At 45.8% G+C, this 16,573-nt stretch overlaps 1 protein-coding gene across 3 annotated transcripts in view; it reads left to right on the forward strand.

The window, feature by feature from the left end:
* PTPRQ (protein tyrosine phosphatase receptor type Q) overlaps window positions 1–16,573 on the forward strand; it is a 538,157-nt gene that overhangs the window by 29,434 nt on the left and 492,150 nt on the right. The window lies entirely within an intron of this gene.

Below are 16,573 nucleotides of genomic sequence, written 5' to 3' on the forward strand. Positions count from 1 at the left end.
GATCGTCTCCTAAAGAGGATTCAGCTGCGGGATCGGAGTGCCACCAGTGCAGAGCTTGCTCAGGAATGGCAGCAGGCAGGTGTGAGCGCATCTGCACGCACAGCGATGCAAAGACTTTTGGAAGATGGCCTGGTGTCAAGAAGGCCAGCAAAGAAGCCACTTCTCTCCTAAAGAAAACATCAGGGACAGATTGATCTTCTGCAGAAAGTATGGTGAATGGACTGGTGAGGACTGGGGCAAAGTCATATTCTCCGATGAAGCCTTTTTCCGATTGTTTGGGGCATCTGGAAAAAGGCTTGTCCGGAGAAGAAAAGGTGAGCGCTACCATCAGTCCTGTGTCATGCCAACAGTAAAGCATCCTGAAACCATTCATGTGTAGGGTTGCTTCTCATCCAAGGGAGTGGGCTCACTCACAATTTTGCCCAAAAACACAGCCATGAATAAAGAATGGTACCAAAACACCCTCCAACAGCAACTTCTCCAACAATCCAACAACAGTTTGGTGAAGAACAATGCATTTTCCAGCACGATGGAGCACCGTGCCATAAGGCAAAAGTGATAACTAAGTGGCTCGGGGACCAAAACATTGACATTTCGGGTCCATGGCCTGGAAACTCCCCAGATCTTAATCCCATTGAGAACTTGTGGTCAATCCTCAAGAGGCGGGTGGACAAACAAAAACCCACTAATTCTGACAAACTCCAAGAAGTGATTATAAAAGAATGGGTTGCTATCAGTCAGGAATTGGCCCAGAAGTTGATTGAGAGCATGCCCAGTCGAATTGCAGAGGTCCTGAAAAAGAAGGGCCAACACTGCAAATACTGACTCTTTGCATAAATGTAATGTAATTGTCGATAAAAGCCTTTGAAACCTATGAAGCGCGTGTAATTATATTTCACTACATCACAGAAACAACTGAAACAAAGATCTAAAAGCAGTTTAGCAGCAAACTTTGTGAAAACTAAAATTTGTGTCATTCTCAAAACTTTTGGCCGCGACTGTAGAAAAACACATTGAAAAATGAAGATGTCAGTGTTAAGTTTGACTTTCCGTTTACACACAGCTTCTCTTCATGTTTTTTTTAAATTTTACTGCAGCATGACATAGGCTTTTGTGCAGGAGAAAGCGAAAAAACATGGGGCAGATTTACTGAGTATACTGAGTAGTGTTGATCAAGCACCAAAGTGCTCGGGTGCTCAAGTAGAACACCTCTGGATGCTCGGGTGCTCGGTACGGGATAACCCGAGCATTAAACCAAGCACCCCCTGCTCTGAAGAGGGGAGGGTGTCTGGTTCACAAAAAAAAGGTCAGAAATTGATAGAAACACCACTGAAATGGTTCGAGAACAACATGGGGAGGATGTATGGAAGCATCTTAGACTCCCAGGTCACTGCTGGGAATGATGTTGTCCGAGTAGTACGCCACTTTTACAGACAATAAAACGCACCAAACCAAAGATAAAATAGATTTTAGAGGAAAAATTTTGTATGAAATATTCTTTCCTGTATATTTACTTGTTTACTTGTTTTTAACGTGCAAGTGCTGCCAAAAATTACGAGGAAGAGGCACTCCGATACAACCTGTATATCACATAAAGGAGGGCCTCATTCACATTGTGGTACAATTGTTCAGGTAGTGGGACTCCTACACTCATAAAGCCTATGCACTAAGTTAAAGGGCTGCCAAAAATTACAAGGAATCGTCACTCCAATACATCCTTTATTACACATAAAGGAGGGCATCATACACACCCTTGAAAAATTATGATTGATGGCCTGCTGACGACCCTCAAAAACATTATGGGCGAGGGCCTGCTGCTGATATTACCATCTAAAACATTGTGGGCGAGGGCCTGCTGCTGATATTACCATCTAAAACATTAGGGGCGAGGGTCTTCTGCTGAGCTGACCATCTAAAACATTAGGGGCGAGGGTCTGCTGCTCAGCTAGTCATCTAAAACATTATGGGCAAGGGCCTGCTGCCGATCTGACCATGGAAAAAATTATGGGCGAGGGCCTGCTGCCGAGCTGACCATCTAAAACATTATGGGTGAGGGCCTGCTGCCGAGATGACCATCTAAAACCATTAGGGGCGAGGGCCTGTGTCATGAGGAAGGAAGGAAGGAAGGTTAAACCATATACCGTTTTTTGTGGTGGAAGGGGTGCATGGGAATACAGTGTATTCAATACACCATAAAAGCCACATTTAAAGTGCCTTTATGTTCAGCCGCTTTCCTCTGGTGGAGTAGAGAAGTCAGGGGCAATCCAGGTCTTGTTCATTTTGATAAGAGTCAACCTGTCAGCATTTTCAGTTGACAGGCGGATGTGCTAATCAGTTATTATGGCTCCAGCAGCACTAAATACCCGATCTGACAAAACACTAGCGGCAGGGCAGGCCAGCACCTCCAAGGCGTAGAGCGCCAGTTTGTGCCACGTGTCCAGCTTGTACACCCAATAGTTGTAAGGCACAGAGGGATCATTGAGGACGCTGACACGGTCTGCTACGTACTCCTTCACCATCTTCCAAATCTTTTCTCTCCTTGTGACACTAGGCCACGCATCAGGGTGAGGTTGCTGGCGGGGTGTCATGAAACTGTCCCAGGCGTTGGAGAGTGTTGCCTTGCCTCTGTTGGAACTGCTGGGTGTTCCCCTTGTCTCCCCTCCTCAGTTGCCCAAGGAACTACGTATTCTGCTGCCAGCGTTGTCAGCTGGAAATTTTTGGAGCAATTTTTCCACAAGGACCTTCTGGTATTGCACTATTTTGCTAGTCCTCTCCACCACAGCAATGAGAGATGAGAAGTTCTCTTTGTAGCTGGGGTCGAGAAGGGTGAACAACCAGTAATCGGTGTTGGCTAAAATGCGTATAACGCAAGGGTCACGGGAAAGGCAGCCTAACATAAAGTTAGCCATGTGTGCCAGAGTCCCAACAGACAAGACTTCTATGTCCTCATTAGGAGGATGACTCTCAATCTTCTCATCCTCTTCCTCCTCTTCGGCCCATCCACGCTGAACAGATGGAATAAACCTGCTGTGGGTACTACCCTCTGTAGCAGAGGCAACCGTCTCCTGCTCCTCCTTCCTGATGGAAGTAGGGCCTGCAATCCTTGGATTCGGTAGTACCTGTGCCATCCCAGGGTTTCGCTCCCGGCCTCCACAACGTTCACCCAGTGTGCCGTCAGGGAAATGTAGCGTCCCTGGCCAAAAGCACTTGTCCATGTGTCAGTGGTTAAGTGGACCTTCCGAATAACTGCGTTGGTCATGGCATAGGTGATGTTACAGGACACATGCTGGTGTAATGCAGGGATGGCACACCAGGAAAAATATTGGCGGCTGGGGACTGAGTAACGAGGGACAGCCGCCGCCATCAGGCTGCGGAAAGCCTCAGTGTCCACAAGCCTAAATGGAAACATTTCCATGGCCAGCAATTTGGAAAGGTGCGCATTTAGGGCTATGGCCTGTAGATGGGTTGCTGGGTATTTGCGCTTTCATTCAAAGGCTTGGGGTATAGACATCTGTATTTTGCACTGGGACACAGAAGTGGATGTGCTAGCTGATGGTGCTTGCGAAGGTCCAGTTGCATGGCAGGAGGCATCTGGGCCTGCGTCTTGGACAGGGGATTGCACCATCAGCAGCACAGCCACTTCCCCGTCTCTTACTGTTTGCCTTGCGCACATTAACCCTTTAAGGACTTAGGGCGTACCGGTACGCCCTATTTCCCGAATCCTTAAGGACTCAGGGCGTACCGGTACGTCCTAAGTTTAAATTGAGATTGCGGAGCTGCGGGGGTTCTCCGAACAGGATGCCGGCTGAAATCATTCAGCCGGCATCCTGTCACAACGCCAGGGGGGATCATGTGACCCCCCGTATCGGCGATCGCCGCAAACCGCAGGTCAATTCAGACCTGCGGTTTGCTGCGCTTTCTGCAGTTTCTGATCCCCGCAGTCCCTGACCACGGGGATCAGAAACTTTAGTGTGCCTAAAATATTGATTTTGTGGGCGGGGTTGTGGGCGGTGGGGGTGGTGTGGGAGGCGGGCAGTGCGGCAGGCGGGATTGCTATCCCCCGCCCGCCTCCTCTTGAAAATTCGTTGGTGGCCAGTGAGTATACCAGGGTGTCAGCACATTGCTGACACCCTGGTATAAACGGCTGACATCTGTGCAGATGTCAGCCGTTTAACCATTTCCATACCGCGGTCCGTACGGACAGCTGTATGGAAAAAGTTAACAGTAAGAGGGAGCTCCCTCTCTCTCCCATCGGGGGGCTGCTGTGCCTTTGCAGCCCCCCTGATGGAGAGGGAGAGAGCCCCCAGACAGCCCCCTTCCTTACCCTTCCCCGTCTGCGAAGTTGTGGCCATAACTGAGCAGACGGGGAAGGTTCCCATGGCAACAGGACGCCTTCTCAGGCATCCTGCTGTCCATGGTGCTGAACAGATCTATGCTAAAGGCATAGATCTGTTCAGACAAAGTGTAAGTAAAATACAGTACAAAACACTATATAGTGTACTGTACTGTATTATGCAGACATCAGACCCACTGGATCTTCAAGAACCAAGTGGGTCTGGGTCAAAAAAAAAGTGAAATACAAGTAAAAATCAAAAAACACATTTATCACTGATTAAAAATGAAAAAAAAAATAATTCCCTACACATGTTTGGTATCGCCGCATCCGTAACGACCTGATCTATAAAACGGTCATGTTACTTTCCCCGCACGGTGAACGCCATAAAAATAAAAAAATAAAAACTATGAGGAAATATAAATTTTGCCCACCTTACTTCCCAAAAAAGGTAATAAAAGTGATCAAAAAAGTCGCATGTACGCCAAAATAGTACCAATCAAACCATCATCTCATCCCGCAAAAATCATACCCTACCCAAGATAATCACCCAAAAACTGAAAAAACTATGGCTCTTAGACTATGGAAACACTTTTTGTTTCAAAAATGAAATCATTGTGTAAAACTTACATAAATAAAAAAAATTGTATACATATTAGGTATCGCCGCGTCCGTGACAACCTGCTCTATAAAATTACCACATGATCTAACCTGTCAGATGAATGTTGTAAATAACAAAAAAAAATGTGCCAAAAAAGCTATTTATTGTTACCTTGCCGCACAAAAAAGTGTAATATAGAGCAACCAAAAATCATATGTACCCTAAACTAGTACCAACAAAACTGCCACCCTATCCTGTAGTTTCTAAAATGGGGTCATTTTTTTGGAGTTTCTACTCTAGGGGTGCATCAGGGGGGCTTCAAATGGGACATGGTGTCAAAAAACCAGTCCAGCAAAATCTGCCTTCCAAAAACCGTATGGCATTCCTTTCCTTCTGCTCCCTGCCGTGTGCCCGTACAGCAGTTTACGACCACATATGGGGTGTTTCTGTAAACGGCAGAGTCAGGGCAATAAAGATGCAGTCTTGTTTGGCTGTTAACCCTTGCTTTGTTAGTGGAAAAAATGGGTTAAAATTAGTCAAAAAAATGAAATTCTCAAATTTCATCCCCATTTGCCAATAACTCTTGTGCAACACCTAAAGGGTTAACGAAGTTTGTAAAATCAGTTTTGAATACCTTGAGGTTTGTAGTTTCTAGAATGGGGTCATTTTTGGGCGGTTTCTATTATGTAAGCCTCGCAAAGTGACTTCAGACCTGTAGTGGTCCCTAAAAATTGGGTTTTTGTAAATTTCTTAAATATTTTAAGATTTGCTTCTAAACTTCTAAGCCTTGTAACATCCCCAAAAAATAAAATATCATTCCCAAAATAATTCAAACATGAAGTAGACATATGGGGAATGTAAAGTCATCACAATTTTTGGGGGTATTACTATGTATTACAGAAGTATAGAAACTGAAACTTTGAAATCTTTCCAAATTTTTGGTAAATTAGGTATTTTATTATGCAAAAAAAAGAATTTTTTGGACTTCATTTTACCAGTGTCATGAAGTACAGTGTCATGAAGGCCATTGTGCCGTTTTCCGTTTTTTTTCGCGGACCCATTGACTTTCAATGAGTCCGTGGAAAAATCGGAAAATGCACCGTTTTGCAGCCGCATCCGTGATCCATGTTTCAATGGATTGGCATCCGCGTCCTTGATCCGTGGCCGTAGGTTACTTTCATACAGACGGATCCGAAGATCCATCTGTATGAAAGCTTTTTCAGTATCCGACAGTATATTCTAACACAGAGGCGTTCCCATAGTGATGGGGACGCTTCTAGTTAGAATATACTGAGAACTGTGTACATGACAGCACCCATGGGCGTAGGAAGCGGGGGGGACGGGGGGGACGGATCCCCCCCAGGAAATAATGCGGGGGGGACAGATTTGGTTAAATCCCCCCCAGGCTCCAGGGTTGCCACCCGTCCGAGACTCCGATCGCATATTTAAAGCTGTCAGTCACTCACTTCTGCGGTGGCCGGGTGATCAGCTGAGCTGCGCTCCCGAGCCTCCCCCTCCTCCCTCCTCCCTCCTCCTCACAGTCAGTGATGCGGCTGCCAGTGCCAGGCAGTGCAGCGGTTAACTCACTGTTCAGTCTCCGGACTGCTCGCTCCTCCTCCTCGCTCCTCCTCTGCCTCCCAGTCCCTCCCTCCTTCTCTCTGATAAGGAAGTCAGGTCCAGACTCCACACAGGAAGTGACATCAGAGAGAGAGGCAGGGAGGGAGAATTTAAATCATTCTTCTCCAGAGTAGACTCCAGTCCAGCTCCAGCAGCCTGCCCAAGTAGTGCCCAGCCCAGTGCCCACTGTGCCCTGCCTGCAGAGTGACCAAGACAGTCCTGACACCTGTCCTAGACACTTCTAGAAAGGTATATAAAACATTTGAAGTGTGTAATGTAACAGTGTTTAAAGAGCTTCTACCACCAGAAATACTGTTATGTAGCTGACTGATATAGCGATGCGCTAATGTCAGCACTACATTACAGTATGTTTCTAACATTAGTCCCTGCAGCCGTTTTTGCTAAAAAAAGCACTTTTATAATATGCTAATGAGCCTCTAGGTGCTATGTGGGCGTAAAATCAGCACCTAGAGGCTCCGTCCACTCACCCATTATCCCGCCCAGGTCCCCTGTTCTGCCCGCCCCGCTCCTCTTGATTGATGGCACGGTCCGCCGCAGCGTTGACAAAATCCCGCGCCTGCGCCGTTCACTTCTGTCTTCGGCGCAGGCACAGTGAGTGAAGGCCGCTCTCCTGATGCCGGCTTCCTCACTGTGACGTAGTCGGCACAGGCGCAGTGAGGAATCCGGCACCAGGATTGCATCATTCACTCACTGCGCCGAAGACAGAAGTGAACGGCTCAGGCGCGGGATTTCGGCAGCGATGCGGCGGACCGTGCCATCAATCAAGAGGAGCTGGGCGGGCACAACACTGGACCTGGGCGGGATAATGGGTGAATGGACGGAGCCTCTAGGTGCTGATTGTACGCCCACATAGCACCTAGAGGCTTATTAGCATATAATAAAAGTGCTTTTTTAGCAAAAATGTCTGCAGGGACTAATGTTAGAAACACACTGTTATGTAGTGCTGACATTAGTGCATCGCTATATCAGTCAGCTACATAGCAGTATTTCTGGTGGTAGAAGCCCTTTAAACAGGTTTCAGAATCTGTCAATCATCAGAAAAAACGTTACGTTATGTAGCTGACTGACATGAGCGATGGGCTGATGTCAGCAGTACATAACAGTTGTATAGTAAGGACCAGCACTCGCTCTAATAGTAATTTCAAGTAGATTTAATGGTCACATACAAGTGATAAGTGACGCGTTTCGGCTACTGTGAGCCTTTGTCAAACGTAATGGATACAAGTTGCAAACAATTTAAATAGCCCGCGGTAGAGCCGGAAATGACATCAGGTTACCATGACAACGTTGTAAACCGAGGACACAACAATGCAGAAATGGTGATTAAACAAGTGGATGAACAGATAACTATCATTGCTTAACAGGGCACCATGCTTTGCAGTGCTACATTCTATTGATCATCATAATATTATTATAGTATAATGTTCCATACTGGATGCTAGAAACTGTACCAAACTTATACCGAAGAAAAAAGGAAAAAAAGAACATAATTAATTCTCAGTGCACCATGCTTTACAGTGCCACATTTTGCTAAACCTTATATAATGATGTAAAATACTGAATGCAGAGGTGCTACAATTTTGCGTGGTAAACTTACGCCCTGATCAAGCACTAAATGACATGGGTTGGAGTCATGTTCTCTGTGAAAGAAAGAAAGAAAGAAAGAGGGAACATGTGGAAAGGGTTACTGCACACTGTAGCTTACAGAAAACTATTTAAATCATAATCACGATTTAACCCCTTAGGTTCTAGGGTTTGGAGGCGATGAATCCAAAAGGCTTCTCGTTTTTTGAGCATCTTACACCCTACCCCAATGTTACGGAATTTCAATCTCCACCTATGATATGTTACCAAAGGTGTAAAAATATTCGAGACATCCTAGTCAGGGCTGATGTAGGTAGCGACAGACACCCTCTACGCCAGGCCACGCTCTCAACACCCAAGAATGGGACATATCCATGCCTTCAATGCATACACTGCTCTAGTGCCATTAAAGGAGAACACTTCACCCACCCATACACAGGGGAAAAATTAAAAATAAATGGCTTCTTTACCTGTAATAGCAATTTCGTGGTCTATCTCTTGAAGTGTCCCTGTGGACTTGTGTATGTCGGTGAGACCTCCATGAGGATGAAAGACCGTTTCTGAAAACATAAATCTACCATTAGAATGAAAAATTTACTACTTCCCATCCCATATCATTTTGAGAAACACCGACATGCCATCTCCCGGCTGCGCCTCCAGATAATAGAGCGCGTATCACTGCCCCGGAGAGGAGGAGACGGGTGTAAGATGCTCAAAAAAAGAGAAGCCTTTTGGATTCATCGCCTCCAAACCCTAGAACCAAAGGGATTAAATCGTGATTATGATTTAAATAGTTTTCTGTAAGCTACAGTGTGCAGTAACCCTTTCAACATGTTCCCTCTTTCTTTCTTTCACAGAGAACTTGACTCCAATCCGTGTCATTTAGTGCTTGATCAGGGCGTAAGTTTACCACGCAAAATTGTAGCACCTCTGCATTCAGTATTTTACATCATTATATAAGGTTTAGCAAAATGTGGCACTGTAAAGCATGGTGCACTGAGAATTAATTATGTTCTTTTTTTCCTTTTTTCTTCTGTATAAGTTTGGTACAGTTTCTAGCATCCAGTATGGAACATTATACTATAATATTATTATGATGATCAATAGAATGTAGCACTGCAAAGCATGGTGCCCTGTTAAAGCAATGATAGTCACTTGTTCATCCACTTGTTTAATCACCATTTCTGCATTGTTGTGTCCTCTGTTTACAACGTTGTCATGGTAACCTGATGTCATTTCCGGCTCCACCGAGGGCTATTTAAATTGTTTGCAACTTGTATCCATTATGTTTGACAAAGGCTCACAGTAGCCGAAACGCGTCACTTATCACTTGTATGTGACCATTAAATCTACTTAAAATTACTATTAGAGCGAGTGCTGGTCCTTACTATACAACTATCTGTGGATCTTCTCCGGGACACGCGCACCGCATCACTGAGAGCAGAAGTGCCGCTTGTATCTTCACACACACACACTTAAAATTTAACGATATAAACAACCCGCAGTTTACTGAATAAGAATATACCCGGCGAGCAAAAATGCTGTCCCCCCCAGATTAATGGGGGTTCCTACACCCATGACAGCACCCGATCTCTTACAGGGGGCTGTAATCCACACAATTAACCCCTCAGGTGCTGCACCTGAAGGGGTTAATTGTGCATATCATAGCCCCCTAAAAGAGATCAGGGGCTGCCAGGCAGCTGGGGGCAGACCCCCCTCCCTCCCCAGTTTTAATTTCATTGGTGGCCAGTGCGGCCCCCCCGCCCCCCCTCTATTGTATTATTTTCATTGGTGGCACAGTGTGCGCCCCCCCCCCCGCCCCCCTCCCTCTATTGTATTATTTTCATTGGTGGCACAGTGTGCGCCCCCCCCCCGCCCCCCCCCTCTATTGTATTAATATCATTGGTGGCCAGTGTGCGGGTGAGAGTTAGAAGCATCATACTTACCTGCGAGTTGCGCTGTCTGTGACCGGCCGGGAGCTCCTCCTACTGGTAAGTGACAGATCATTATGCAATGCGCCGCACAGACCTGTCACTTACCAGTAGGAGGAGCTCCCGGCCGGTCACTGACATCGCAGCTCGCAGGTAAGTATGATGCTTCTAACTCTCCGCTGCCACCAATGATCGGGGGAGGCCGCACACTGGCCACCAATTATATTAATACAATAGAGGGGGGGCCGGGGGGGCGCACACTGGCCGCCAATGATAATACAATAGAGGGAGGGGCCGCACACTGTGCCACCAATGAAAATAATACAATAGAGGGAGGGGGGCAGGGGGGGGCGCACACTGTGCCACCAATGAAAATGATACAATAGAGGGAGGGAGGGGGGGCCGCACTGGCCACCAATAAAATTAAAACTGGGGAGGGAGGAGGGTCTGCCCCCTTCCGCCTGGCAGCCCCTGATCTCTTATAGGGGGCTATGATATGCACAATTAACCCCTTCAGGTGCAGCACCTGAGGGGTTAATTGTGCGGATGACAGCCCCCTGTAAGAGATCGGGTGCTGGCAGGCAGCAGGGGGCAGTCATGTACACAGTTCTCAGTATATTCTAACTTGAAGCGTCCCCATCACCATGGGAACGCCTCTGTGTTAGAATATACTGTCGGATCTGAGTTTCACGATGTAACTCAAATCCGATGGTATATTCTAACATAGAGGCGTTCCCATGGTGATGGGGACGCTTCAAGTTAAAATATACCATCGGATTGGAGAAAACTCTGATCCTATGGTATATTAACTCCTGACTTTACATTGAAAGTCAATGGGGGACGGATCCGTTTGAAATTGCACCATATTGTCAAACGGATCCGTCCCCATTGACTTGCATTGTAATTCAGGACAGATCCGTTTGGCTCCGCATGGCCAGGCGGATCCTCCAAAAATCAAGGAAGACCCACGGATGAAAAAACGGTCACAGATCACGGACCAACGGAACCCCGTTTTGCGGACCGTGAAAAAATACGGTCGTGTGCATGAGGCCTTAATGTCACTGATATTTAGGATGGGCAAACGTTATACAGAAGATGTAGCGCAGGTAATGTCGCTGCCACCAGCAGCAAAAAAATTAGACTGAATATTACTGATATTTCGGATATGCAAACGTTATACAGGAGATGTAGCGCAGGTAATGTAACTGTCTGCAGCGGACACCTTCTATGGAGAAAGTACACTGGATGTCACAGATATTTTTAGGCTGCTAACACATTACACAGGAGATGTAGGGCATATAATGTCGCTGTCACCAGTAGCAAAAAAATTACACTGAACGTCACTGATATTTCGGATGCGCTAACATTATACTGGAGATGAAGCGCAGGTAATGTCGCTGCCACCAGCAGCAAAAAAATTATACTGAATGTGACTGGTATTTCAGATATGCAAACGTTATACAGGAGATGTAGCGCAGGTAATGTAACTGTCTGCAGCGGACACAGTCTACGGAAAAAGTACACTGGATGTCACAGATATTTTTAGGCTGCGGGCACACTTTACACAGGAGAGGTAGCGCAGATAATGTCGCTGTCTGCAGCGGCCAAACAATTGCTAGCTATTTAGCGCAGGTTGCGCTAAAAATATATATTGCCGCCAGATAAAACTATAGTCCTTCAAAGGACTTTTGGGTCTCTAATAAGTTTTAGCAATTTAGCGCAGGTTGCGCTAAAAATATATATTGCTGCCTCACACAATAGTCCTTAAAATGACTTTTGGGTCTATAACAAGTATAAAAACTAAAATATTGCTATTTCAATCCCTACACTATCTCTCCCTTCTGCTCTCCAGCTCTCCTTGACTAATGCTGAGCCGAACACGTGTCATCGGGTGCTATATAGCACCCGATGACGTGTTCCGGCCAGCCAATCACTGTAATGCCAGCTCCCAACATGGCTACGGCATTACAGTTAATGTCAGTACTTACCTGAACGTTTATTGGCTGCGTAGCAGCCAACAAACATGCGGGGAGGAGACTTGAGCATCGCGCTCGAGCACATACGGTATTCAGCCAGACACCGCAATGTGCTGAGCATCGCGATGCTCGAGCCGAACTAGTATTCGGCCGAGCATTCTCGCCCAACACTATCTAACACCAACCCTGCCTAACAAAAAAATTACATTTCATTCCCTACACTATCTGTCCCTTCTACAGCACAGCTCTCCCTGACTAAGACTGAGCCGAACCACGTGTCATCCGGTGCTTTATAGAACCCAATGGATATTACCTTTAAGTCTACTATGTCTGAATGGAAATGTTCACATAAGCTAAATGTCAAAAGAACAACAGCCTGAGGCCACCAATACGATTCCAGCTGTCATATTCTTCAGCCAGGAAAGAAGATTAAAGCTGGAATCCGATGAGGAAATGCTGTGGTATTGTTTCTGGTAGATCTGATAAATGTGGACAATGTCAGTCTGTGGTGCCTTGGGCCCACCAGTAAAAGTTGTTCTGGGTGACCACTGTACAGTTACATGCAAAATATAACCTGCTAACACAGTGGCAGGCAGCAGCAAGACGCTACATGATGAGTGATTATGGGGTCCCCGAAGAGAATTTGAGAAGACGGATCCCAGGGGAAAGAGCACGGTGGCTGGTCTGCCTCTGTACCTACAAATCATCTCAGCCATCTAATGTATCTCTAATAATAAACTTGGTAGTTTGTTCAATACATCTACCCAGTTTTATATGGACGCATAGGCTGGTTGAGATGCGGCCTATCTATATCTAGTGCAGTCAGTCTACTGTCACTTGTGCTACCCGTGTAGGGGCCCACCTTGCTTAGGTGCCCACTGGAGGATTCACATGTTCCCCTGTAGGCCAATCCAAGCCTGAATGTGGCCCATTACAAAGAAAGAAATTATGAAGGGTTATGGAGTCTACTCTCTATCTGACTCTATCACTCATTATCCTCATTGGTTGTATAGCTAAAAGAACTAGATGTGCCAGATTGCATCAATTTGCACCAGATTTTGGTACAGTTTATGGCAGCGTCTAGGTGCACCAACATAAGTAAATGTTCCCATTGTGATGTAATAGCTTCCACTATGGATAACATACTGCTGGCGTCATTCTCTGTGAAAGGTTGTGACCAGATGTTGTGGCCGTGTCCTGACTGCGACATGGTCATGCCGTGGTCTCACACTTCGTGGCAATATAGGCCACAGCTGGCTCCTGTTAAACTAATCAGCACTGTTTAGTCGTTCTGCATTGTTAATCGCCATCTGGTATTGTGGGAGTCATGGGGCCATTAACAGTTCAGACCTGTTACACAGTGCGTTCCTCATTAGTTTAACAGGCGCTCACTGTAGCCTGTTCGGCCACGTGGTATGTGACCGCAACGTACCAACTGCAACAATACCGCACTGTGTAGTTGTACCCTCAGAATACGTTCATACAAAGCTTTCTCTTTTGGATGGGAAGTTGAGATGTGGATTTGATACAGAATCCGTACCAAGAATTTTTTTTCTTTCACGCCATTATTTTTATCAAACTGCTTGCGGAGAAGAAAACATACCGTGTAAATTACCAGAAGGTTTTTCCCACTGATATCAATAGGAGGTGGATTGCGTGCACTTTCTGTGCAGATTTTATGAGTCTGACGAAAAATCTACGTTGAAAAATCACAGTCTGAACATACTCTTACAGTGCCTTCGCCCGAAGAAAATTTCTGTGACTGAAAATCAGTTCCATTCATCTAAATGGGGTTGTTTAGATGAATGGAACTTCTCAAACAGCTGATCGGTGACCCCCCACTGATCAGATTCTGATGAGATGTACAGAGAATAGGTCATCAGTTAAAAAGTCTCATAAAAACCCCTTTAAGTAGGTTTAAGTAAAGAAAGGAAAAGAAATGCTGCAGTAAGATTTTTTTATTTATTTTTATTTTTTTTTAATTTTTTTTTTACTAGGAAGTAAGGGAAGAAAATGGGGAAGGAATTATTTTTATTTTTTTAGGGGCGAGTGGATAGGGTTGTGATTTTTTTTTATTTTTATGGAGGGGGATTGGGGATTTTTTTCAGGGAAAGTAGGGGAAAGGAATGTTTTGAGGAATGTTATGTTTTCGTTTTTTGTGGGGGTTTTCTGGCAGGTGACAGCAGTATAGGACGGTGCTTGACTCTTCACCTTCCTACTGGCTCTTTTTCTAGAGAATCTTTAGATTTCATGTTTTTCCTCCGGGATTCGCAGATGCTGAAATAAAAAAGAAGACGTATCAGTGATCTGGTTTCTTCTACTGACATGTCGGCCCCGGATGGAGTTTGTGCACAGATCCTATTATCAGTCTCCTGTCATTATAACCTGATGGTGTTTTACATGCTTCTCTTAATCTATCCCCCACTGGTGACAGATGCCACAAAGGATAGAGCCTTCCATCCACTGTATAGTTTCTAGCATGGCTGGCCACAACAGATGATAATTGTGGATATGGTTTGTCTGCCCCCCCCCCATGATCTGATACTAATGACCTATCCCGAGGATAAACCCTCAATGTCTAAGTCCTGGAGCACCCCTTTAAAATTCAGTGTAGTGCCATTGATGAGATGTCCTTACTTGCCAGATTGTAGATGATTTTGTTGACTGGTGCCTCAGAGTCCAGGATGGTGGTACACGTGTACTGGTCGGAGTCCTCCATCTGGATGCTCACTGATCTTTAGACAGGGCTCCTGGGTGACTTTGGGTACATTTTAATTATGCTGAAGAGATAATATAGAAAATTGTTAGAATCTGATATGTCAGGAAGATTTCTATTCTGGATTGTTTGTATCATTGTCATAATCACTGAGGGGTTTTCTGGGATTATTATGGTGTTTAAAAGACATGTTCATATAGTTGCTTACCTCATGTACATCTTCACTATGCTCTCAATCTGGAGTCTCTAGACCCGTTTCCACCATGTAAACCAATCACTTTGGTTTCCATCCTGTATGTAGCACTTCCAGTTGCTGTATCCAACCAAACCCATGATGCAGGTGATTGATGGTTCTCCACCTGTTCTACTATGATCTCCTCCACTGGGATCTTGTCTCTATGATGTCATATAGAGAATCTTCATACCAGGCCAGGCTTCTCATGATGTCTCTTTGGCAGGTGATTGATGTTTCTTCACCTGTTCTGGCCATAAGTTTATTCCTCGAGAGGATGTTGTCTCTCCAAATATAACAATCTGAGAGCATGAAGGCATGTACAAGATAACATGCTAAAGATCGCCAGTCCAATCTTTACAAAATTCATCATTGACCTGCGATAGATGCCTTTCTCGCTGAAGTCTTTGTACATGATAATTTTGTGTTTCTGTTTGGTTGTTGGCGTCTTTTCAGGGGAAGCGGTGGGCATAACTATATGGGTCGCAGCGGTCGCAATTGCAACCTGGCCCCTAAGTCAGGGGGGCCCATAAGGCCCCCAGGAGAGATGGAGATGGAGTAAAGCGGGCCCCGCAAGTGTTTTTTTACTAAGTGCGTCGGGCCCTCCCTATATTTTGTGTGGCTGCGCTGCGCTTACTTGTCAGCGCGAGACCCGTGACCTCCACGTTGGGTCTCGCGGGATCACAGCAGCCAGGAATGACGAGCCTGCCGGCCGCCTCAGCCCTCAAGTGAGGAGAGCAGAACAAAGAAGAGTAGGTAGTCTTTTTTTTATGTAAAAAATGGCACACACCTGCGTCCGGCTTCCTACGGAGGGGGGACATGAATGATGATCAGTGGTGCCATGAGGCAGTGTGTCTGAATTCAGAAGGGCCTGGACCGGCCATAATAGGGCAGCAAATAATAAGGAGCCCGGGGGCAAATGAAAATGAAATACTCTGTGGGAAAAAATCAAAATGTATAGAGGGAGTGGGCGGGGGCAACATAAAATATAGTAAGAGTCTCACTATATTTCATTTTGTCCCCATTCCCTCTATTTATTTTAAAAAAATTGCCCACAGAGTATTTCATTTTCATTTTGCCCCCTCATTATTTGCTGCCCCTGGCTGCCCTCATATGGCCGGCGCGGGCCCCCCCTTTCTGAATTCAGACACACTGCCGCACGGCACCACTGATCATCATTCATCTCCCCCCCATCCCTCATATGAAGCCAGTGTGTGCCATACATTCAAAAATAAATAAAAAATACTCTAGTGACTAGAGTATTATTTTTTTTTAATGTATGGCTTCATACAGAGGGGGGGAGGGTATGGGTAGGGGCAGAGGCTGGCGGGGGGGCTGGTGGCAGAGGCTCCCGAGGGGGGCCCCAATTCAAAGTTTGCCCTGGGGCCTATAGAACTCTAGTTATGCCCCTGAACCCGATGACGTGTTCCGGCCATCCAGTCATTGTAATGCCAGTAACCAACATGGCTACGGCATTAAAGTGAGTGTCAGTACTTAACTGCACTTTTATTGGCTGCTAGCCAACAAACGTGCGGTATTCGGCCAAACACCGCGATGTGCCG

The sequence above is a fragment of the Bufo bufo genome, chromosome 1, assembly GCF_905171765.1.
Source record: "Bufo bufo chromosome 1, aBufBuf1.1, whole genome shotgun sequence".
In the NCBI taxonomy this organism is placed as follows: Eukaryota; Metazoa; Chordata; class Amphibia; order Anura; family Bufonidae; genus Bufo; species Bufo bufo.